Here is a 25,000-nt window from a genome sequence, read left to right on the forward strand (position 1 = left end):
AATATTGTGGTCCTCCACTGGAGCATGAAATTCTTTCAGTCTTGTAAGTTAGAGGCTGGGCAGGATGAAGAATGAAAGAACGTAGGAACACACAGACACACACATTTACACACACACACACACACCTATATGTATATATATATATATATATATATATATATATATATATATATATATATATATATATATATATATATATATATATATTTATACATATATATATATATATCCCTATAGTAAAACATTTACTTTAAACCGTTTTTTCAATGCCATCAAATCGAACCATTATTTTCCTACCTCAATAGTGTATATCAGGAAACATAAACCAGAAAAAATAATTCATATAAAGATTCTCCCTCACCTTGGCAAACTGAACAGAAGAAAAAAACAACCAGTTGAAGATGGAAAGCATACCTACTCGCTCACTCTCCAATCTGCCATCTTTGCAATTTGTAACAATAAAAAGAAAGACACTAGGAAACTTTGCCGAGAAATTGCCCTTCGGAGCCCGAGTGTCGTTATTCAATTGTCCTCCGTTTAGTATTGGAGTTTAATGGCTGAGAAGTTTCTTCATTAGGTAGACGCATCAACATTTGTGAAAACGAAAAATTGGTGTAATTGGAAATCTTCAAGAATAATTTTTGAGTCTTTGCTGCTTTCCTCCTACACTATTTTAGCAGAGTAAATTGGTTGAAGTTATAAGAGAGGATATATAAATAAATGTACACACACACACACACCTAAATATATATATATATATATATATATATATATATATATATATATATATATATATATATATATATATATATATATATCTTTTTATGCATATGTACACACACACACACACACACACATATATATATATATATATATATATATATATATATATATATATATATATATATATATATATATATATATATATATATAGCATCATAAAATACTACGAGTGCAGCCGTTCCTAGTCCACCACAGGACAATGATGTCACACATATCCAGAGTTATATCTGGGGTTGGGCTATTTTCATCTCTACGTAGGACAATGTGTGTATATATGTGTATGCATGTGTGTATATACGTATATATACACAAAGATAATCGAGTAATGTTGATTTACGATAATAATCACCTTTCAAAGCAATAAAATCGTGTGACAGAAAAATCTTCCATTGAAGACACGTTCCTTATTCTTTTCATGATCGAAGCCTTCCATCCCACTGAAACATCAGGAAGCCTCCCATTCTATCATCAATGGCATCCCACGTCAGGTTATTGCAACAGTGGTCCCTCTGTTAACAGCACTATCTCTTTAAATGGAAATAGGACAACGAATATTGGTCTGTCTGGATATGGCAGAAAAAAAAAATGACTTCAGAGTTATTTTTGTTTGCTCACTTTTGCTTACGTTTTATTTTGGAGGGTCGTCTACTTACTGGCTCTTGTTTTCGGTGGACTTAGTGACATATGGCTTCAAACTATTATTATTATTATTATTATTATTATTAGATAAGCTATAACCCTAGTTGGAAAAGTAGTATGCTATAAGCCCAAAAGGCTCCAACAGGGAAAATAGACCAGCAAGGAAAGGAACTATGGAAACACATTAAAGAGTGTGCCAAAGTGTACCCTTTAACTTACTTTTTTTTTTTCTAATTTTTATTTGACGGAAATTTCTTGAGGTCAGTTGCAGTAGTTTGTGGATCATGCCCAAACCATCTCCACCTGTCCCTCACCATGATCTCATCCACATATGGCAGTCGGTTAATGTCTCCTATAGTTTTATTTTAAATCCTGTCCTGCTGTTTAGCTCCCAATACTCTCCTGCAAGTAAAAATTAAAATATGATTCACTTCATCGATAGCCTACAAAATCTATCATCATGATAAATCAGAGCATCATGTCAAATTTCAAAGCAAGAGGTTCACATGAAAGAGGCGGGTTCTCGTGCATCAGGATAGCCACCCTATGAAACTTCGGGAAACTATAATAAAAGAGATTTAAATAGCATTTCATAAATATATTTAGATAAAAACTGTGATCAAATACCTTCTTTGAGTACCATTTCCCATTATAGGACTCGAAACTTCACCCCCCATTTCATGGAGTAAAAGATTGTTTAAAATTTGGTTGGCCATTCTGGTTAGTTTTTCTCTTGAGTTTTTAATTTCTTTTATAAGATAATATATCAGACTTATTATACCTTTATATCTTATGTATTCGGTTTTAAAGTACATAAGTGATATACGACTTTGTTATTAGTCTCATTATGATTTCCTATAAAAGAAAATCGGTATAGTTTAGCATCGACTGCATGTAGTTCTTTTAGATTTTACTGTTTCTTTAAATATCACGTGTCCTGGTAATCTCTTTTACCAATATATTATATTGTGTTCATACATAATACTGTACTCCAGCCATAGATACATAAACTCCATATACATTAAATGATGGGTTTTATAGATATAATACTGGTATAAAAGTTAAAAGAATATAATGTCTACATTCCTTTCCTTTGAAAAATAAGGATGTCAAACCTTTCGACTGTGAAATAATACGAATCTCAGTATAATATTCAAATCATGAGCTTTTTAACTTTAATATGGAATGATATTTTAATCAAATACTTTATTTACTTTGAAATATGATCAAAATCACCGTTGATTTCCTTTATGTATGGAAAAGTTTATCCATGCAATTTGTTGGCAATTCTGATCCGTGTCTTCGGCCTGTACCAAAACTTAAGTCAGGAATTTCCCTCTAAAATGTCTACTTCTGCCCAAAATAATTCTTATCCAATTTAAATTTTTATATACTCAAATTGTTTCAATACCATCATCATAATGTATATAGAAAAATTGCAAAACTAAAGAAAATAACAAAGGTATTTTCGAAGCCAAACTTGATATATTATTGTTCATAAAAGTAACAATAGATGGCCTCAGTGAGGCTATTTTGAGATTAAAATAATGGAAAATTCCGCTTGCTCGAAACACCAGAGATGGTATCGCGTGATTTGTCTCAGCCAATGAGAACACGACTTTTGGGACTTGTCAACGATGTAGCCAATAGGAACACATCCTCCTGGCAAATTATGAGGAAAGGTGTTTGGTTCCTTCAATTACCGAGAAGAGCCAAACCCCAGTTCATAAAATACCAGGTACAAATTCATCAGAAAAATACATTTGCGAAGGATGTCGTGGAATAACATATATGAATATAATAGGTTTTCATTAATAATTTCAATTTTGCAAAACGATATAACCCAGAAGTACAAATATATGAAAGTTTTGATTTTGAAATCCACACAATTTTGATAAGTTTCCGATATATAAGTCCGAGACATTTAACATAATCTTAATTGAAAAATTATTTACTTTTATATGGCTATCATTAATAATTTCGTTTTCAAGTTTCATTTTACAGTTAGCAAAATGGCAATTGTAAAGTATTTGGGATATTCAGATCAGTTTGAGCAAAATAAACGATTTTAAGTTTTCATACTCATATCCCTGGATCTATTTTCAATTTTTAATGGATAAGAGTTTGTGAATCATTTCTCGATTTTTTGTTATTAAATTATTAACAAATTTAGTATGAAATGTAAACCCTATAGTTCACTAATATATTACTCTTGGCCCGTTACTATTTTAGATTAATTGTGCATGATCTGTTCGTAGGCACTGCAAGCAATTTGGTTTTATTCAGATGGAAATAAATTGTTTACAATAATTTTGTATCGTCAAAAGACCCGATGTCCACTATCTGTTAAAAGAACTATAGTCAGAACAGTTATAAGTTACACTATATGAGGGTTATGTTAAATCGCAACTAAATTAAAAACAAGATTTTCAGTAGATCCAGGACATTATATCCTCCTTTTCCTAGATTTTTTTTTCATTGACAACAGATTTATAACCATTTACAACTATATATACAATTCAAGGTAATTTTTTTTTCTTTTGACGCTTGGAAATATAGTTTAATGGTTTGAAGGTCAACCATGAATGACAGGAGAAATGCCATAGCTAGCAGGACAGTGCCCGAGACACTGACCATATACACATATAATCAGTGTCCACGCCCTCTCTCCAATCAAGTTAGGACCAGGAACGGCCAGATAATGGCTGCTGAGGTCTCAGCAGGTAGACCTACAGGCTCCCCTAAAAGCCCTATCCTTAGCTTACAAGGATGGTGAGGTTGGAAACACCACAAGAAACTATCGAGATTGAGCGGGACTCGAACCGCAATCCGGTGATCGCCAGGCCGAGATGTTTCTAATAGACCCCCACAACCCACCTGACTAGATCTGGGAAAAGTTTCCCCTCTGAAAGGTGGCAGATTATTCTTATTCTTGATAAAATTTTATATCCATATGACAGAGGGGAACCTTTCAGAACTGGGATATGTGACTTTTGAGGATTTGATTTGTGAATTATGAGAAAAGGAGCCCCTCCAAAAGGTGGTGGATACCCTTAAAAGTGATTGCATTTATTTGATGGAGGAGATCTAGGTTTTGTGGCCTTTCAGGATTATGTTTGCTATGCATGATAAATGTTGCTTACCTGATGTTTTAAAAGAGGTTGTATCTATCTGATGAAGGGAATCCCTTCATATCTTGGTTTTTTGACCTTTTGGGATTTTTTTTTGCAAAATAAGGGACAAGGCACCCTTCTTACAGGTGGATGACTCCTTATAAAAATGATTTCATCCACTTAATTGAGGGGAATCTTCCAGATCTAGGTTGTGCAACCTTTTAAATTCTGTTTACTTAACTTCGAAAAAAGTGCCCCTCCAAAAGATACCAATTTCTATCACAAGTGGTATCTATTTGACTGGATGAAAGTCTTCAGTTCTGTGTTTTTTACCATTGATGTTTCCCATTGCTAAATAAAGGAAATGTGCCTTTCTGAAATGTATTCATTTTACCGAATATGATCTACAAAAATTGCACGCGATTACTTGCGACTATTATCGCAGCTTTTGTTATCCCGTAGTTACAGGCTAAATCCCTGCAACCTACCCCAACATTTTCTGTGTATACCCAATGTTCATTGTTTTTCATTTGACCTTCAATGAGTAAGGCATCTGCATCCTATACGTTCTATTGACTATCAACATACACTCTACTTGTGTCTATCAACCTGATTTGACGCGGACTTAACACGACCAAGACTTGTTCTTTTCAATCAATCTGCGACATAACGTTTATTTTTCGGTAATCTGTCCTCGCAAGCACAGGACCTCTGCCTACCACGACTCAATCTCGGCCAATTTAGTGATATACAAGTTTCAATGTAACTTCATTCAATGCCATTTAGATATGATATAAATGGCTTAGCATTTATTTTCCCTTGACCAATACATCCTTTCCCCGATCTTATTTACTTTTTTGACGCTCTCTTTGTGACTTTTAGGTCGAGACTCAGTTTTTTGACATCTCAAAAAATCGAGTTATTAGGTTTTTTTTTCGAAAAGACCATTTCTCAAACATGTGCAATCACATGAGACAAAGGTTTGACCAATTCTCTGTCAACCGATAACTACGGCCTACTTGCAGCAACTAAGCCACACTCTGTCATGGCAGATCAGTCTTCCAGGATGATTTCTTGGTGAAAAGACCCCCCCAAAACTTATAGCTATGAAATTTGCTCCGAGGAGACTATTTGTCAACCATGCGGAAGCATGGGAGACCAAGGCATAACCATCCATTGGTCAACTGTTGTCTATGTGTGACTCACAGTGACTAAGCCACACTCTAAGATCACAGCTCATTCTTCATGGAAGAATTCTTGGTTAAATGACCCCTTTAGAAGAGGCTGTGCACTAGTGACAGAATGATTCTGTATGTTAGGTATAAGAAAGGGTGGTAGTTCGAGAGACGGGTGATTCCTCTTAAAAATGTTTTATCCATTTAACGGAGGGAAACCATTCAGATATGGGTGTTGTAACCATTGAGGACGTGATTTACTAAATATGAGAAAAGGTGCCCATTAGAAAGGTGTTTTACCTTTGAGGATTCCATTTTACTTAATATCGTAAATGAGGCACCTCCAAAAGGTGGAAGATTCCTCGTAGAGGGTGTTTTACCCATCTGACAGAGGCAACTCTTCTGTTCTATGTTATGTGACCTATGAAGATTCCTTTTGCTAAACATTTAGCATTTCAAGATGGAAGACTTTCTTATTCTGTGAGTGCTTCGATACTGATGATTTAACGGTAACGAGCAATACGCGATGTGAAATGTTGAATGATTTCGAAAGAACATGATAAAATGACTGTGGAGGTCCTGAAGAGAGTAAGGTTCCCCTGCTCTACAGGACTGGAAAAGCAACCCTTAAAGTAAAGTAAAGTAAAATATGGGAAGTGGTTCTCCTCCAAAATGTGGGGGACTCTTCCTACCATTAGCTGTAGCCATTTGATGGAATTCAACCATTTAGATGTAGGTTTTGTAACCCTGGCTGATTCTGTTTGGTATAGATGAGGAAACACGCGCCTCCTTTAGGTGGCTGATTCCTCTTAAAGTTGGTTTTAGTTAACTACTCTGGCGGAGGGGAACGCTTTAGATATGAGTTTTGAGACCTCTGGGGATTACATTTGAAAGATATTTGAGGTGTCACTTTGAAAGGTGGCAGATTTGTCTTCAAAGTTATTGTATCTATCTGGAATAAGGTAACCTTTCAGATAAGGTAATCCTTCAGATACGGTAACCCTTCAGAAGAATTAACCCTTCAGATGTAGCTTTGTCCTTTAAGTTTTCCGGAAAAGGTGCCCTTGCGAAAGTAGGCGGATTCCTCTTGAAATTGGTTTTGTCCTCAGGACGGATGGAAACCTGCAGATCAAGGTTTGGTGGCTTTTTAGGATTCCATTTGATGATAATGGAAAAAGTGTCCCTCATAAAGGATGCTGATTCCTCTTAGAAATAGTTGTAATCATATATATAAGATATGGGTGCTTAGGTAGGAAGTTCTATTAACCATAATAATTACCTGGAAACAGAGATGTATAATAATTAGTAATTATTTCTCAGCTGATCTCATCTTCGTCGCTGTATGCTTGATGGATAATAATACGTTGGTATTAATAAAATACGTCTTTAATGTATAAAAGACTACATTATGAACTTCTCTTTGTGACAGCTGACTCTCAAGTGTATATGGAGCGTCTTACACAAATCTCACAAACCAAAACATTGCTAAACAAAAGAGCATCGCTCCGAAAAGACTTAAATCCTACTCCAGCATAAATCATAAAGAATCACATCTTATCTGAGGTAATCAACAAATGTTTGAATCCTAATACCAAAACAAATCATTACTCTTATGATCAAAGCATAACATGTCTTATTCATACAATATGATGCAATGTTGTGCAATACCTGAAACACTTGAAATAATATAGTACATTGTTACAATAATACATAACAGTCTCCTCCCCCTTAACTTGACATTGTAAAAATATTCATAAATCTAATCTCTCAGGTGGCTTTCCTCTGTTAATCCTATTAGGAAGCACTTTAACCTCATCTTGTACTGGTACATGAATTGGTTCTGAATCTACATTGGATGTTGGACCATCTTGGTTAATACTTGACTCATTTGATCTAACAACTTCTTTAAGTTTCTCATCTCTAACATTCACATGCTCTACTGTCTTTCTGTTTAACGGCTGTAATTGATCAACATGACGTTTTACAACATTATCACCAACACGAACATCATAATGTAAATTTCCTATCTCTCTTACAATCTCTCCTGGTACCCACTTCTCTGGAGTGTTGTACGATCTTACCATGACATCAGACAAAGGTAAAAAATGTCTTACATTAGGAAGCTTTGCTATTTGTTTATACCCTTTATCTTCTAAATCACTTTGCAAACTTGGATACAACAAATCTAACTTACACCTTATCCTCCTTCCCATTAACAAATTTGAGGGTGCCACGCCTGTTGTGCTGTGCGGCGTTGTTCTATAAGACAATAAAAATTTTGACACATGCAAAAATATATTACTTGAATTTGCTCTTCTACACTTCATATTGTGCTTAAATGTTTGAACAAATCTTTCAGCCTCTCCATTAGTGGATGGATGATATGTAGCTGAAAATGTATGCTTTATACCATTGACATTACAAAATTCTTTAAACTCTTGTGAAGTAAATTGTGGACCATTATCTGTAACAATTCTTTCTGGAATACCATGCGTTGAAAAAATTTGCATTAACTCTTTTATCGTGGCGTAAGACGTTGTCGTCTTCATTGGGATAATTTCTGGCCACTTACTGTAAGCATCTACTACTATCAAAAACAAATAATTCAAAAAAGGACCTGCAAAATCTATATGCACTCGTTGCCATGGATACCTGGGTAACTCCCACGGGTGCATTCTAGCAAATTGAGGATTGTTTTGTTGCATAACACAATTCATACAATTCTTTATATAACATTCCACATCTTTATCTACACCTGGCCACCATACAAAAGTTCTCGCAATTGACTTTGATCTTACAATACCTTGGTGATCAGCATGTATTTCAGACAAAACCTTATTTCTCAGTGAATTAGGAATAACTACCCTGGAACCTCTCATCACTATTCCTTGTGTCACACTCAGTTCATACCATATATCCTTATACGGTTTACAATTTTCCTCTTTTCCACATAAGTCCCTACCTGTCATTAAACTCTCCAAAACCTTACTAAGTACTGGATCTTGCTTGGTACTGTGTGCTACATCTTTTGCAGTTATTGGTACATTGTAAACTGAAATTAACAGAACACTGTCATCATACTCTTCTGGAGCTTTGTCTACGGGTAATCTAGATAAAGCATCTGCATTACCCATATTTGATGTTGGACGGTATTCTATATCATAGTGGTACGCTGCTAACGTAACTGCCCAACGTTGTAGTCTTGCAGCTACCAACGTAGGTAAACTTGCTTTTGGACCCAATATTGCTAATAAAGGTTTATGATCTGTAACAAGTGTGAACTTTTTCCTACCATAAAGATACATATGGAATTTTTTAACTCCATAAACTAATGCTAAACCTTCCTTTTCTATTTGAGAGTAATTCCTTTCTGCCTTGTTCAATACTCTAGAAGTGAATGCAATTGGTTTTTCTGTTCCATCTGGCATTACATGAGATAATACTGCACCTAGACCTATGTTTGATGCATCACAAACTAATTTAACTGGTAAATCCATTCGATAATGTACTAAGAATGTAGGTGATGTTATTTCCTGCTTGATTCTTTCAAAAGATTCCTGACACTCTTTTGTCCACTTCCATTCTACACCCTTATTCAACAGATTATACAATGGATGTGCAATTGTAGACAAATCCTGAATGAAATTCCCATAAAATGTTACTAAACCTAGAAATGATTGTAATTCCTTAACATTTTCTGGCACTTTTGTTGATTGTACAGCTTTAATCTTCTCTTTAGTTTTGTGAATACCCTTGCCATTTATTACAAAACCTAAGTATTCCACTGAATCAACTTCTAAAATACATTTGTTCTTATTTACTCTAATATTATGTTCCTTCAACTTCTTCAGAACTGTTCGCAATCTCTCTCTATGTTCTCTTGTGTCTTTACCCGCAATTAAAATATCATCTATAAAAATGAATACTCCTTGCATTCCTGAAAAAATCTTATCCATAGTTTGTTGCCATATAGCTGGACTACTTGCAACTCCATAAGGTAATCTCTTTGGCCTAAACAAACCTAAGGATGTATTTACTGTACATAATTCTTGTGAAGTTTCATCCATGGGAAGCTGTTGAAATGCTTGTCTTAAATCTAATTTAGAAAAAACACTGCATCCTGACATAGTTGCAAACATGTCTTTCGGATTTGGTAAGGGATGTTGAGCTACTTGCAGTTGTGGATTTAACGTTACTTTGTAATCTCCACACAACCTAACCTGTCCACTTTCCTTCACAATAGGAACTAATGGTGTAGCCCAATCTGAATATGTGACCTTTTCCCAAGAACCTTCACTTTCTAATCTCTTGATTTCTGTTTCAACTGCACTTTTCAATGCATATGGTACTGGTCTCGGAGCAAAAAATCTAGGAGAACTGTCAGGTTTCAAAACTAAAATTGCCTTTGCGTTCTTTACTGTACCTATTTTATCTTCAAATACGTCTTGAAACTCTGATAGGATATCACCCATAGACATTTCATTTTTGTTTTCATCTTGTCTACCTGCAACCTTCAAAATACTAGGCCAATCTAACTTCAAATACTGTAGCCAATCTAAACCTAGCAAAGTTTGTCCATTACCTTTTACTACTGTTAATGGCATTCTCTCTAATTTCTGTTCTTTGTACTGTACTTCTACGTTCGAAACACCTATTACCTGAATATCAAAACCATTATAACCTTTCAAAACTCTATTTGTACCTTCTAATAACAAATTAGGAATGCCTTTAGCCATTTTCTCAGACATAATTGATACATCGGCTGCTGTGTCAACTTGCATCAAAATTGGTTTACCATTTATGATTACTTCTACCATGATATGTTTCTTTGCACCTTTATTGACTGAATTTATGTGAAACGCAAAATCAGTTTCTGAACTAACCTGATTATCATGAACATTTTCCTCATTATTCTCTTGACCCATAGTATCAACTGTAGCATTTATTTTCTTTGCGTACTGTTTAGGAAATCTACAAGCAGTTGCAAAATGACCTAGCTTTCTGCAATTCTGGCATGTCTGTCCAGTAGCAGGGCATTTCCTTGCTTCGTATGCAAGATGATCAGTTTTACCACACCTAAAACACTTGGGTTTTTCCTGTTGTTTCTGTGTATAAGCCTGATTCTGATATCTATGAACATTAGTGTTAGGCACTTTCCTATGACTAGGCTTTGCCATATTTCTTCTCTGATTCTCATTGGTTTTCCACTTAGAACCTACTGTATTAATTTTAGAATTTTCCATTCTATTGCTTGTAGAACTACCTATTATGTGACTTTGCCTATTTGATGTTTCTAAAGCTCTGCCTGTTATCAATACCTTTTCTAATGTTAAATCTTTATCTTGCAATAATTTCTTTCTTAGCTCTTCTGATGTGCAATGTGCAATTACTTGATCTATGATAACATTCTCTAACTCTAGAAATTCACATGAAACAGCTAAATTCTTTAGTCTAGTCACAAATGCATCTAAACTTTCATTTTCTTTCTGATAAGCTTGCGCTGAAAACTGGTATCTTTCAAAAAATTTATTGACTTGAGGAGCAAAATATGTGGTAAGAGCCTTAATTGCAGCTTCACTTGTGTCATCTGTAGGCTGCAAAGTCTTAAATACTTCCCGAACTTCCCTACCTGCTGTATGAAGTAATAATGCCTTCTTTTGTGCATCCTTCATGTTCCCTAATGCTTCTAAATAAATCTTAAATTCCTCACACCACTGTTGCCATCGTGTTGCAACAGAATTAGGCTCAGCAGTGACGCTAAAAGCTTGAGGTGCTTCGATGTTAAAAGGCATTTTGTTTGCTTACCTTGTGGTAGGTTAAGTTGCAGTCACAAGTATACTTCCTACCTACCCAACTTAAAATTTCACCCTTTTGTGTATTTGATGAAATTCCTATTCTGCTGCTGGTAAAATCTTCATTGGGCGATTTTACTCTTGATTTCCAATGTAAGAACGGAACTTCTCTTGTGCTGGCCGTCTTTGTACAAAGGATCCAATGCTTCTCCCTGCTTGCTTCTCCCTGCTTGTCCGTCGTCCTCAAACTTCGGTCGCCAAATATAAGATATGGGTGCTTAGGTAGGAAGTTCTATTAACCATAATAATTACCTGGAAACAGAGATGTATAATAATTAGTAATTATTTCTCAGCTGATCTCATCTTCGTCGCCAAATATAAGATATGGGTGCTTAGGTAGGAAGTTCTATTAACCATAATAATTACCTGGAAACAGAGATGTATAATAATTAGTAATTATTTCTCAGCTGATCTCATCTTCGTCGCTGTATGCTTGATGGATAATAATACGTTGGTATTAATAAAATACGTCTTTAATGTATAAAAGACTACATTATGAACTTCTCTTTGTGACAGCTGACTCTCAAGTGTATATGGAGCGTCTTACACAAATCTCACAAACCAAAACATTGCTAAACAAAAGAGCATCGCTCCGAAAAGACTTAAATCCTACTCCAGCATAAATCATAAAGAATCACATCTTATCTGAGGTAATCAACAAATGTTTGAATCCTAATACCAAAACAAATCATTACTCTTATGATCAAAGCATAACATGTCTTATTCATACAATATGATGCAATGTTGTGCAATACCTGAAACACTTGAAATAATATAGTACATTGTTACAATAATACATAACAATATACGAAGGAGAACCCTTCAGATCTTGTGACCTTCGAGGAGTTCGTTTGTTAAAGATAGGAACAGTGACTCCTCCAAAGGTTGGGTATTTCTGTACATGTGAATGGAGGAACTTTTCAGACCTAGGTTTATTTACCTTTAAGGATTTTTTTTGTGGCTAAATATAAGTTATATTTTTTTTCTTTTCCTATCCTAGCTTTTTTCATCGAATGTGACATATTTATTACTCATTGTCACCAAAACATTGATGTTAATATTTCATTAATTTTATAAATTTCGTTGTTAGTACTAAATTAACGTTTTAAAAAGTATTTCACTTTTAATATAGATGTAATATATGTTTAGATGAAATCACGAGTGTTAGTGATATATACTCATATTTAGATTAAATTTTTTAAGCGACTTTGTCAGAAGAAAATAAGTCATTACTTTTATCAAGAAGGGCTGGCTAATAGCATTGATTGTTGCAGCTATTCTTGTTTGTCCAAAATAAAATGTTATTTCACAAAGTAATTACAGAATATTCTTCATACCTGGTCTATAAAAGCTGACAATGAAGCGTTTAAGTCATAAGGTGCATATTGTTGCATAAAGCCAAATTCGCATTTAAATATTGCGTTCAAAATAGGCACCTACTTGTGCACTATGATAGCCACCTTAACAGAACTTCAAGAGCATAATTTAAAAAGGTAAAATAGTAGTTAATTTGTATATACGTATGGATAGTGTACATAGATCTTTTATTTGAGAATGATTTCGTAAATCAAAATTAAAAGCATCATTAAAATATAGTTCAGTTAAAATATAAATTCATGTATATCAACGATTTGATTCGCTATTATGGTTAGATTTCTCGCAAGACTATGCATTCTTTTTGGACTTAATATAATAGACTTTCTATACTTTTAAATAATTCATAATAAGTGAAATATATCTCTGATATTATACTGATTCATTGTATCTTATAAAATCAAATTGTTATAGGGTAACGTCATCTGCTTAGAGTTCCATTAGTTTTTATTATTTGTAAAATATTACGTGTCTTGATCACTGCTTCTATCGTTGTAAAGTTCATATCTAAAAAGAAAATAGCAGCCATAGTTATATAAACTATATTTGAACAAACTGATCATATTTTGTAAATATTTTGTAGGTGTCAAAGTTAAAAGAATCTAATGTTTACATTCCTTTCCTTTGAAGAATAAGGATGGCAAACCTTACGATTTTTAATGAATATGTATTACAGTGAAATATTTAATTCCTTTGCTTATTAGTTAGATTATGGAATGATATTATAAAGATATATGAGTTTTCCTTCAATGCCTTGTGAAAATAATCGTTAACTTCCTCATTATATAAAGAAGTTTATCAATATAATTTGTTGGCAATTATGATTCGCGCTCTTCGGCTAGTAAAATTTTACCAAAACCCTTTTCGGGAATTTCCTTCTAAGATATCCAATTCTACCTAAAAATAATTCTTATTAAAACCGTATCCTTTGAATATTCCATTAGTCTTAATACTCTCACTTTAATATAATTATAAGTATTGCAATACTAAAGAAAACAACAAAGGTTTTGTCGACGAATAAGTTGATATATTATGGTTCTTAAGGGTAACAATAGATGGCCTCAGTGAGGCTATTTTGAGATTAAAATTATGGAAAATTCCGCTTGCTTGGAACAACACAGACGATGTCGCGTGATTTGTCTCAGCCAATGGGAGCACGACTTTCAGGACTTGTCAACAATGTAGCCAATAGGAACACAATCTCTTGGCAAACTATTAGGAAAGGTGGTTTGCTCCTTCAATTACTGAAAAGAGCCAAAACACCAGTTCATGAAATACCAGTTACATATTCATCAGAAAATGCTTTTGCAAAGGATTTCGTAGAATAAAACATATAAATATAATATTCTTTTTATTAATAATGATGTTAATTATGGTGAATGATTTAAACCATAAGTCCGAATGAAAATATGAAACGTTAGATTCAAACGCATACACTTTTCATGGCGTTCCAGTATATAAGTCTTAGACAGTTAACATATATTTAATTGGCAAATGAATTGCTTTTATAGGGCAATTATTAATAGTTTTGCTTTCAAGTTTCATTTTGCTATCAATAAAAAGGCTCCTGTTAGATATCTGTGATATTCAGATCATTTCAGTTAAGAGAAGACATGTTTAGTGTTTATAATCGTATCCCTGGTTATATTTTTAATTTTCAGAGGATGAGAGTGAATCATTTGTCGATATTGTCATTAAATCATCAACAAAAGTATTGAAAAATGTAATCCTCGTTAATCCTGAAAACAATCCTATGCATTATTGAGATGCAGATAAATTCTCTACATCAGTTTCGTACCACGAAAAAATCCGAGGTTCTCGAATCTCTTAAAAAAGAATGTCAGTTGAAATTAGTGCAAGTTGCATAGTGTTGAGGTTAGGTTAAAAAGCCTACAGTACCTAAATTAAGGACAGTATTTTCATATGGTGTAGGATATTACCTTCTCCTTTTATCAGAGGTTTCATTGATTTTTTATGGTATGAAATTTTAATTTCTTTTATTGGAAATTTAGTCCTGAGAATCATCAGTAAGTGTTTCTAAGGCAATTTTTGTATATATATATATATATATATATATATATATATATATATATATATATATATATATATATATATATATACGTATATATACATATATATATACACACACACACACACATATATATATATATATATATATATATGTAAATGTATATATATATATATATATATATATATATATATATGTGTGTAAATGTATATATATATATATATATATATATATGTATATATGTATATATATATATATATATATATATATATATATATATATATATATATATATATATTGACTATATATATATACTCCGCCATTGTTTTTACATAACCTGGTATTTTGCTCCTCACCTTTTAACCATTTTTTGGATTGTATTATGCCTTACTACATGCAAATGGTGCTACAAACGGATATTTAAATGTGTAGTGATTAATATGAGTGCATAGTGATACTCTTATGGAGACTGATGGAGTGAAAAATTTCAATTTAAGAATTGTGGATTTGATGAACCATCCATGAAAAATTTTTTCCTGGTTTGCGCATGCGCATTAAGCTCTCCGTAGAGGGTGAACTACAAACAAATGGTGTTTGTTTATGTTTGGAGCAGGTTACGTTTGATGTAATGGATAAGGAAATAATCATAAACAACCTTCTTTGTTTTATAACTTCTACCAAAAATGATTTTACCAAAGAAACTTTATTGGATGTAGCTGATTGTTTTTATTCCCATGAAAATATCAAGACTGCGAAATCCGAGCTTGCAAATATTCTTCATAAGGACCTTGTTTGGAGGAGGGACCCAGTGAAAAAACGAAAAGACTTAAAGGATGTATTGGAATACAGTGAAGAGGTAATTGATTCAAACAAGAGGATAAAATTTGTGTGTGAGAGCTATAAAGGAATGCCTCCCATTGGTATGGAATTTATTGCCCCACTGATATTAAGATTATCGGAAGACGTAAATAAAATAAATGAAGTGTTACCGAAGTTTGTCGATATTAGATCTGAGGTAATAAATACTGCAGATTCTGTGAGACAAGTGAGGAAAGATGTCAAAGACCTTAAAAATGAATTCAGCTGTGCCGTCAAAGGTATAAATGAAGCCGCAAATGATTTATCCGATGAGATGGAGCTATTGCAGGATGTGCAATCTTTCAGGATGTCGGTCAGTGGAGAGGGATCTCTCCCCGAGAGGGTTTGTATCGGGGAAAAAGATAATAATACCCATTTATCTTACTCAGCAGTTGCATCTAGGCCATCCAAAAACAACTCAAGAAAAGCTGTAAACAACGTAAAAGACATGTCAAATTCTACTGAAAACAACCTTGTTGAGGGACAAAATGGTTCATCTTCTGATTCAGAAATTGCTGGACAGGGCCGAGACCTTGACGAGATTTTGTCAGCCTACAGAGAAGATGCAGATAGTCGAAGAAGTGAAGAAGAGGGTTGGACAGTCGTTGGAAAGAAAAATAAACCTAAACTTACAGCAAAAACTCAGAGAAACAGTCAAGTTGAGAATCGTAAACAACGAAATTTTAAAGTGACTGGTGTTAAAAAAACGGGTCACCACTCGTTCAAAGGAGTGAAAAAAACTGTTGATGTTTTTGTTGGAAGAGTGGATACGGAAGTTGACTCAAATGATATTAAAAGTTTTGTTAAAGAAGTCTTTGATATAAATGTTATTAAGATAGAAGAACTGGAAATCTTCAGTTCAGAGAGCAAAGCTTTTAAACTAACAGTAAATTTAGACGAAAGGGAAAGCTTATTTGACTCAGAGTCATGGCCTGAAGGGGTCATAGTAAACAAGTATTACAAAAAGAGACAATAAGACAAATTTTTTATATTATTAGTGTAACCATTTGTTTTATTTTGTATCATTGTTGATATTTGTACCTTTGCTTTCTATTTATCATGGCATTGAAACTTTGCACATATAATTGTTGCTCTCTGGCGAAAAACATTGATCTGGTCAGAGAGCTTGCGGTAAGTCAGTATGATTTTATATTTTTACAAGAAACATTTGTTACAGAAAACAGACTTGGTGATTTACAGTTTATTGATGAGCATTATGAAGTAATAGGGTCACCGGCAGTCTATTCGGAGAAAGCTATTGAGTCTTTTTCCGGTAGGTGTGAGGGTGGGTTAGCTTGTCTTTGGAAAAAGAGTTCTTCTCTTCATATCAAAAAGATTATTATAGAGAAGGATTTTATTGTAATGTCCGTTCTTTATAACCAAAAATTACTTGTGTTTGTAAATGTATATATCCGAAGCGATATTTGTAGAATAGAGACTTTGAATGATTATTTGGCTTCACTTAGTTACCTTGAATATATTTTAACTGAGATTAGATATGATTCTATATTTTTTATTGGGGATTTTAATGCAGACCCTTTTTCTGGTCGCTCATGGAATCACTTGACGGATTTTATGAAAGATAATCAACTTGAATGTTTTGATGTATGTGCTCTGGATGACTCTACTTTCACATTTTTGTCCTTTGGGGGTAGCTATACCAAATGGTTAGACCATATAGTTGGGAGAATGGAAAATGATACCTATGTGAAGAATATCAGAGTATTGTATGATATAATTGGTTCGGACCATTTGCCAGTAGAAGCTGAAGTGGTTGTTGATGCTGGAAGTCCTTTTACACCATCATATTTAGGTCCTGGAGACGGAAAAATTAGGTACTATGTTGACTGGGATAAACTTTCTTCAAATGAACTTTGTCTTATTGGAGCAAATGTGATGTCTAGAGTGGGTAGCTTTGTAAGTAATGCATCATTTGACTGCTGTTCTTTGAGTTGTAGAGATTGTAAACATCTCAAGGAAATTGATTGTTTTTACTCTGCACTTGCAATGTCTGTAAAAGAGGAAAGCTCTCTTTACTCAAGGGCAATAAAGAGAAAATGTAAATATAAAGTGATACCTGGATGGAATCGTAATGTAAAATGTAAATACAAAACTGCCAGGATGGAATATTTAAAGTGGTTGCGGTCAGGAAAAATACATGCGGGCCCAGACTTCGATCAAATGAGGGGAAGTCGCAAAATATTCAAAGAGGCATTAAATGAATGTAAGAGAAATGAATTTGCTGAGAGGTCTTTATCGATTCAAGAAAAATTTGAGGACAAAGATATGAAACAATTCTGGGGGGATGTAGGGAAAAAGAATAACAAAGCGAAACAATCAGAAATAATTGATGGGGAAAATAATATAGAAAATATAATACAGATTTTTAATAATAAATTTCTATCGTTTGAATTAAACAGTTCAAATGAACTCCCAGAAAATGAGCTACTATTGAAATTAAATGAATATTGGATAAATAACAGAAAATTCAACATTAAGATATCATTAGATACGTTAAAAAGGTTGATTAAAAAACTTAAAAATGGAATTGGTCATGACGGAATTCATGCTATTTTATTGAAAAGGGGTAGTGATCAGTTTTTGAGTTTGTTGTGTGATTTTATGAACGCCTGTTATGGTCATTGTTACTTCCCTCTGGAATTACTTGGCGGGGATATTAATCCTACAATAAAGGACCTAAAAGGAAATGTTTCTGAATCATCGAACTACCGTCCGGTGATGCAGTCGTCACTTATCTTGAAACTCTTTGAAATGCATCTTTTAGATATTATGGAAGAAAAAATTAGTTTTAATTCATTGCAGTTTGGGTTTAAAGAGGGAACTTCCACTAGTGATGCATGCTTACTTTTTAAGGAAATAATAAACAAATACACAAGAATGGGTGAAAAAACTTTTGGCCTGTTCATCGACCTTTCTAGGGCTTTTGATACTGTTAATCATTTCTTGTTGGGTGATATAATGATTAAAAGAAATGTACCACCAGATATTGTTCTCCTTCTAATGAATTACCTGAGAAACCAAAGAGCACGAGTTTTATGGAATGGGAATAAAGGGAAATATTTTTATATAGATACTGGTGTTAGACAGGGAGGTATACTTTCTCCTTTTCTATTTAAATTGTATATTGACCATATTTTGGAAGAAATTGTAAAAATAGATAAAGGATGCAAATTGGGTGTATTACGAGTGAACATCATAGCCTATGCTGATGACATTGTTTTGTTGGCTGATACCAAAGATAATCTAAGCCTATTATATGAAAATTTAAAAGGAAAAATTGAAAAGGTGAAACTTATTATAAACACAAATAAAACAAAATGTATGATATTCAAAAGGGCGGGTTTGGCTTCAAACCCAGTGAAGGTAACTCTTGGAGATGATGAGTTGGAAGTAGTGGAGGGTTATAAATATTTAGGTTTTCACATTGTAAATGACTTATTGGATATTTCGGATGTCAAAGTCAGGCTAAATTCTTTTTATTCTAAATTTAATTGGCTTTTTCGAAATTTTAATAATATATCTATTGAAGTGTTTTTATACCTTTTTAATTCGTATTGTAATCCTGATTATGGACTATCTGTTTGGAATATTGGCAAAATATTCAGAAAGCAGATTTTTAAAGGGTTTGAAGTAGCTTATGGTAAAGCATTAAAGAAGATGGTTGGGCTGCCTATATGTACAAGTAGTCGTGATGTGGCTGATATGTGCAATAAACTACTGTTAAGACCTCATGTTTTGTATGTGCAAGCCAGGTATTTTAAAAGACTTTTTAAAACTTCAAATCATATTCTTCGACTTGGTATGAGTTTTCTACGAGACGGTGAAATTTTTTGTTCATTGCTAACTTGCCTTGGGGGAGTGTATAGTGTTGATTTTTTTGAAAATGACATTGATTGTATAGGGTCTTCACTGGGTGCAGAGGCATGATGTTCGCTCGGGAACTGAAGTTGGTCATTTTTAGGGGATATCATGTATCAAAAAAAAAAAAAAAAAAAAAAAAAAGAAAGAAAGAAAAAAAATATAGTTGATGTGGCTATGAGTTGTACATACTAGTATGTAGATTTTGGTTTATATCTTTGTCATAGTGAATTTGTTGGGATCTTTGAATGCACATTTTTGTCTCTTTTTTGGATAATTTTATATAATTTTGTATCTTATGCATTATATGACTTTTTGTCCTTTTGAGGGGTGGAGATGTTCAATATATTCAGAAACCCAATCTTTTTATTGATAAAACTAGTTCATAGTTCAAAAAGCCATTCTAAATTTACTTACTTATTTATCTATTTTAAACTTATTCTATATTGTTTATATCTGCTGACAAATGATGAGGTTATATTTTTATCTCTAATATTTTTGTTTTATTCTAGAATAGAAATAGTGTTTTATGTATATAAATTGTTATCTCAAAATTTTACATTTTTAATTTTTTACAATTCTATAGCATTTTTAAAATTATATAGTTTATTCCTTATTTTTGCTTTTATAGCTAAAAAAATGTTCTCCCTACTAGTGTATATTAAAAAGAATTGTATTTATCTATGTATATTAAGTATACGAAATAAAGTTGATTGATTGATTGATATATATATATATATATATATATATATATATATATATATATTTATATGCATATATATATGTATATATATATATATATATATATATATATATATATATATATATATATATATATGTATACATATATATATATATATATATATATATATATATATATATATATGTGCATATATATATATATATATATATATATATATATATATATATATATATATATATATATATATATATATATATATAATATAGCTTGAATAGATGTGTGATCCAATTAATAGGTTGGCTTTCTGAATGTAGAGAAATTAGATTGGAAATTTTACTTTCTTTATAAATCAGAGGGCACTAAAGAAATATAGCCCGTATCTATAAAATATTATATGAAAAAATATTAATACAAAGGAGGTATGATTAATGGAAAATGTATAAAATAAACTAAGTTCGTGTTTCTGGATAATAATATTCAGATTAAGAATGAGGAGTTTAATAGACCTAATTTTCATGTTCAAAGATTTAAGTAGAGACCCAGCTGCTGATTACTAGATTAGAGAACATTAATTAAATCAAGGAAGAATGAAATAATGAAGATGAATTATTCAGCTAATGAGTAGCATCGAATATAGCTCTCTAATGTGAGTTTGCAATAAGGAATGAAGTCAAATTTTAAATGACTTTAATGTAAATAAAATCCAATGTTAATTACAAATCTAGAAAGGGAGGCTATATCATCCTGAACCTGCTAGTAAACTTGCTCTTACTTTTGTAAGGCCTCAACTGTATCCTACATAATTTGCAAAATACCATAGATTCAGATAGATATATTTTTAGAGATTCAGAAACTAAATATCCTCATTCGTGAAATGTAATCAAGGTAGAGACATTACCAAAATTCATCAGGAAACTGACTTGTTTATATTGATTAACCTCATTACATTTATAAATATTTGATAAAAGTAAGGGCCTAAGAACACCACAGTAAAACACAATAGAGATACACCAGATTTAAACTCAATAGAGATTATATTCATATTATTATCAATCTTAGTGTATATCAATTACAAGGTAGTACAATGTTCTCTTGCTTAAGGGTATACTCAGGTATACTTCCGGTTCCTTATTTCTTTTCCTCATTGGCTATTATTATTATTATTATTATTATTATTATTATTATTATTATTATTATTATTATTTTTATTATTATATAAACGCTAACCCTATCCGAAAAAAGCAGTATTATATAAGGCCAAGGGCTCCAACAGGAAAAAATAAAATTCCGCCCCGCGAGAAACGAAATTAAGGAAATAAATAAACTATACCAAACGTAACATACGAGAATATTTAATTTATGGACGTTAATAAACAGTCGTAACTTTTATAATTGTTAAAATAAACATAAGATACTTTAAGAAAAAAATTATTAATTATTCGATCAACCTTCAACATAAGAAATAACAAAACTACCAAAGATTTACAACTAATAAAAAGGGGGTTTTCATCTTCATGGCAATTTTCGCTGAAAAAGTGATTCAGTTCTTATTTCTCAAATATATCCAGATCCTTTTGAAGCCACAGCTGTGTCTCGCCGAAATGGTAGACATTTTGTAATATGGAATCTGACAACAATAATTCAAAACCAGGTAAATCGGCAGTTAGAATGGGATTTTTTTTTATAAAAAATGCCACATTTTATTATGTAATGTCATCCTGTCTGAATTTATCACACTCGTTTGACCGACGGGTATGCAATTAATAACTCACATGATCCAATCTCAGAATACAGATGATGTAGATCAAAGCTTACAGTTCAACGTATGTTTTGAATTCGTTCACTTTTGAAATTGTCCCGTATTTCACCCACTACATATATCAGGTATTGGAAACTAATCTGTAAAAAAAAAAAAAAAAAACCAGAATCTTTAACATTTTTAATTTATCCAATGATTTGAATAGGTTTTTATGAGTTGCAATATATTAAACGAGATATAATGAATTAAACAGAAACAAATCCTTTGGATTAGCCTCTACAGAGTTGGAACAGTAACTCAGTGGTCTGGTTAAACATGTAATTGCAAAGGAGGTGCATGTAACCATATGCAAATAATCTGCAGATCTAGTATGGTAGTTACTAAAGGAAAAGATTTTTTATAGCAAAAACTATTCTCCAGATGGGAAACTAAGGAGACACAATTGGGTGAAATTTAATGTGCTTGGGTGTACTTTGTACATGATTCAAAGGTTTTATCATTTTGATAATACAGCACATTAAAATGAGATAACTCTCACAAGCATGATATTCAGTATATTATGATTCATCTTACATTGACTAGTTGTGTTTGTTCCCATTTCTAAGGTAGTAGGTTGGCCAGGGCACCGGCCACCCGTTGAGATACTACCACTAGAGAGTTATGGGGTCCTTTAACTGGCTAGACAGTACTACATTGGATCTTAATCTCTGGTTACGGTTCAATTTCCATTTGCCTACACATACACCGAATAGTCTGGCCTATTCTTTACAGATTCTCTTCTCTCATATACCTGACAACACTGAGATTACTAAACAATTTTTCTTCACTCAAGGGGTTATTTACTGCACTGTAATTGTTCAGTGGCTACTTTCCTCTTGGTAAGGGTAGAAGAGACTTTAGCTGTGGTAAGCAGCTCTTCTAGGAGAAAAACACTCCAAAATCAAACCAGTGTTCTCTAGTCTTGGGTAGTGCCATAGCCTCTGTACCATGATCTTCCACTGTCTTGGGTTAGAGTTCTCTTGCTTGAGGGTACACTCGGGCACACTTTTCTATCTAATTTCTCTCTTTCTTGTTTTGTTATAATTTTTATAGTTTATATAGGAAATATTTATTTTAATGCTGTTGCTATTCCTAAAATATTTTATATTTCCTTTTTTTCCTTTCCTCACTGAGCTATTTTCCCTGTTGGGGCCCCTGGGCTAATAGCATCCTGCTTTTCCAATTAGGGTTGTAGCTTAGCAAGTAATAATAATAATAATAAAATGCCATTACGAGTTGGGGTACGCAAGTGAAGTTTGTTCTTATGTTTGGTGAATACGAATACAGTAAGAAAGGGAGTGAGTTCTTCTTCTTCTTCTTCTTCCTCTTATTATTATTATTATTATTATTATTATTATTATTATTATTATTATTAGCTAAGCTACAACCCTATTTGGAAAAGCAAGATTCTATATGCCCAAAGAATCCAACAGGGAAAAATAGCCCAGTGAGGAAAAGAAATAAGGAAATAAGTAAGCGATATATGAATTAATGAAAAATTAAAATAAAATATTTTAGAAACATTAACAACTTCAAACCAGATATTTCACATATAAACTACAGAAAGGGAGTAAGTGCTCAAAATACCAGAGGGGCACTAAGTAGGGTGCAGACTTCCGCAGCGGCAGCTTATTTCTAGACTTTTTGCTTGACCTTACCCTTAACCTTTGACCTTAACATGTACTAATTGGCGTAGATTTTCATACACACAAATATAAACCAAGCTTGAAGTCTGTGACAACGATATCCAAACTTATGGTTGATTACGTGAATTGGACATTTTGCTTGACCGTGACCTTGACTTTTGGCCATGACCTTCCAAAATGCAGTAATTTCCAGCTTTTAACATAATAGTTAATCTCTACAAGTTTCATTACTCTACGATCAAGATTGTAGTCAGGAAGCTGTTCACAAATAAACACACACAAGCAAACAAACACACAAACAGTAGTTAAAACATAACCTCCTTCCAACCTCGTTGGCAGAGGTAATTAAAAGAAATATTCTTAATTTTTCCCCATTGCTTCGACGAACTTCATTCACAATCACCATTCTTCTGCTATTGTAATAGCAGGGTGCTAAACAAAACCTCCTTCCAACGTCGTTGGCGGAAGTAGTTAAGAAAAAAAAATATTCTTAATTTTACTACGACGAACTTCATTCTTCTGTGATTGTAACTATTATGTAAATGTATAATGTGGCCTTAGGTCATGTCCCTTTTGGCAGTAATGGGTCATTGTTTATCAGAACCTTTGTCCCACTGACATTCTCCTTTATTCACGAGATCCTTTTTTTATAATAACGATGAATGAATATACAGGAGTCGATGTGGCCTTCATCCATTAGAGAAACAAAGACTAATATTTCCCCTGTCTAAAAAAAAAAAAGGATGAAGGTCTACTACATCATTTCCCTATGTCTAAAAAACTGATGGTAATCAAGAAAAAAATGGTTCTAATTCCGGGTGAGATTAAATATTGGATGGGAGTTTTATATCTGGGAGATTTTCTTTTCTATGTGAAACCTAGCTGGTTGATTTTTTATTTGTTCATTATATGTAGTTTTCTTATTAAAAACAAACAGGGTATTAGAAAATATATTAAATATATATAAAATATGTAAAATATATAAAATATATAAAATATACAAAATATATATAAAATATATAAGATATAAAATATAAAATACATAAAATATATAAAAGTATATAAAAATACGGATGAATTGCATATATTGTTTGCATACAAACCTGATAATTTAGGATTGGTCCAAATATTTCCACAGCAACAATATGTCA

The sequence above is a fragment of the Palaemon carinicauda genome, chromosome 35 (genome assembly GCF_036898095.1).
Source record: "Palaemon carinicauda isolate YSFRI2023 chromosome 35, ASM3689809v2, whole genome shotgun sequence".
NCBI lineage: Eukaryota > Metazoa > Arthropoda > Malacostraca > Decapoda > Palaemonidae > Palaemon > Palaemon carinicauda.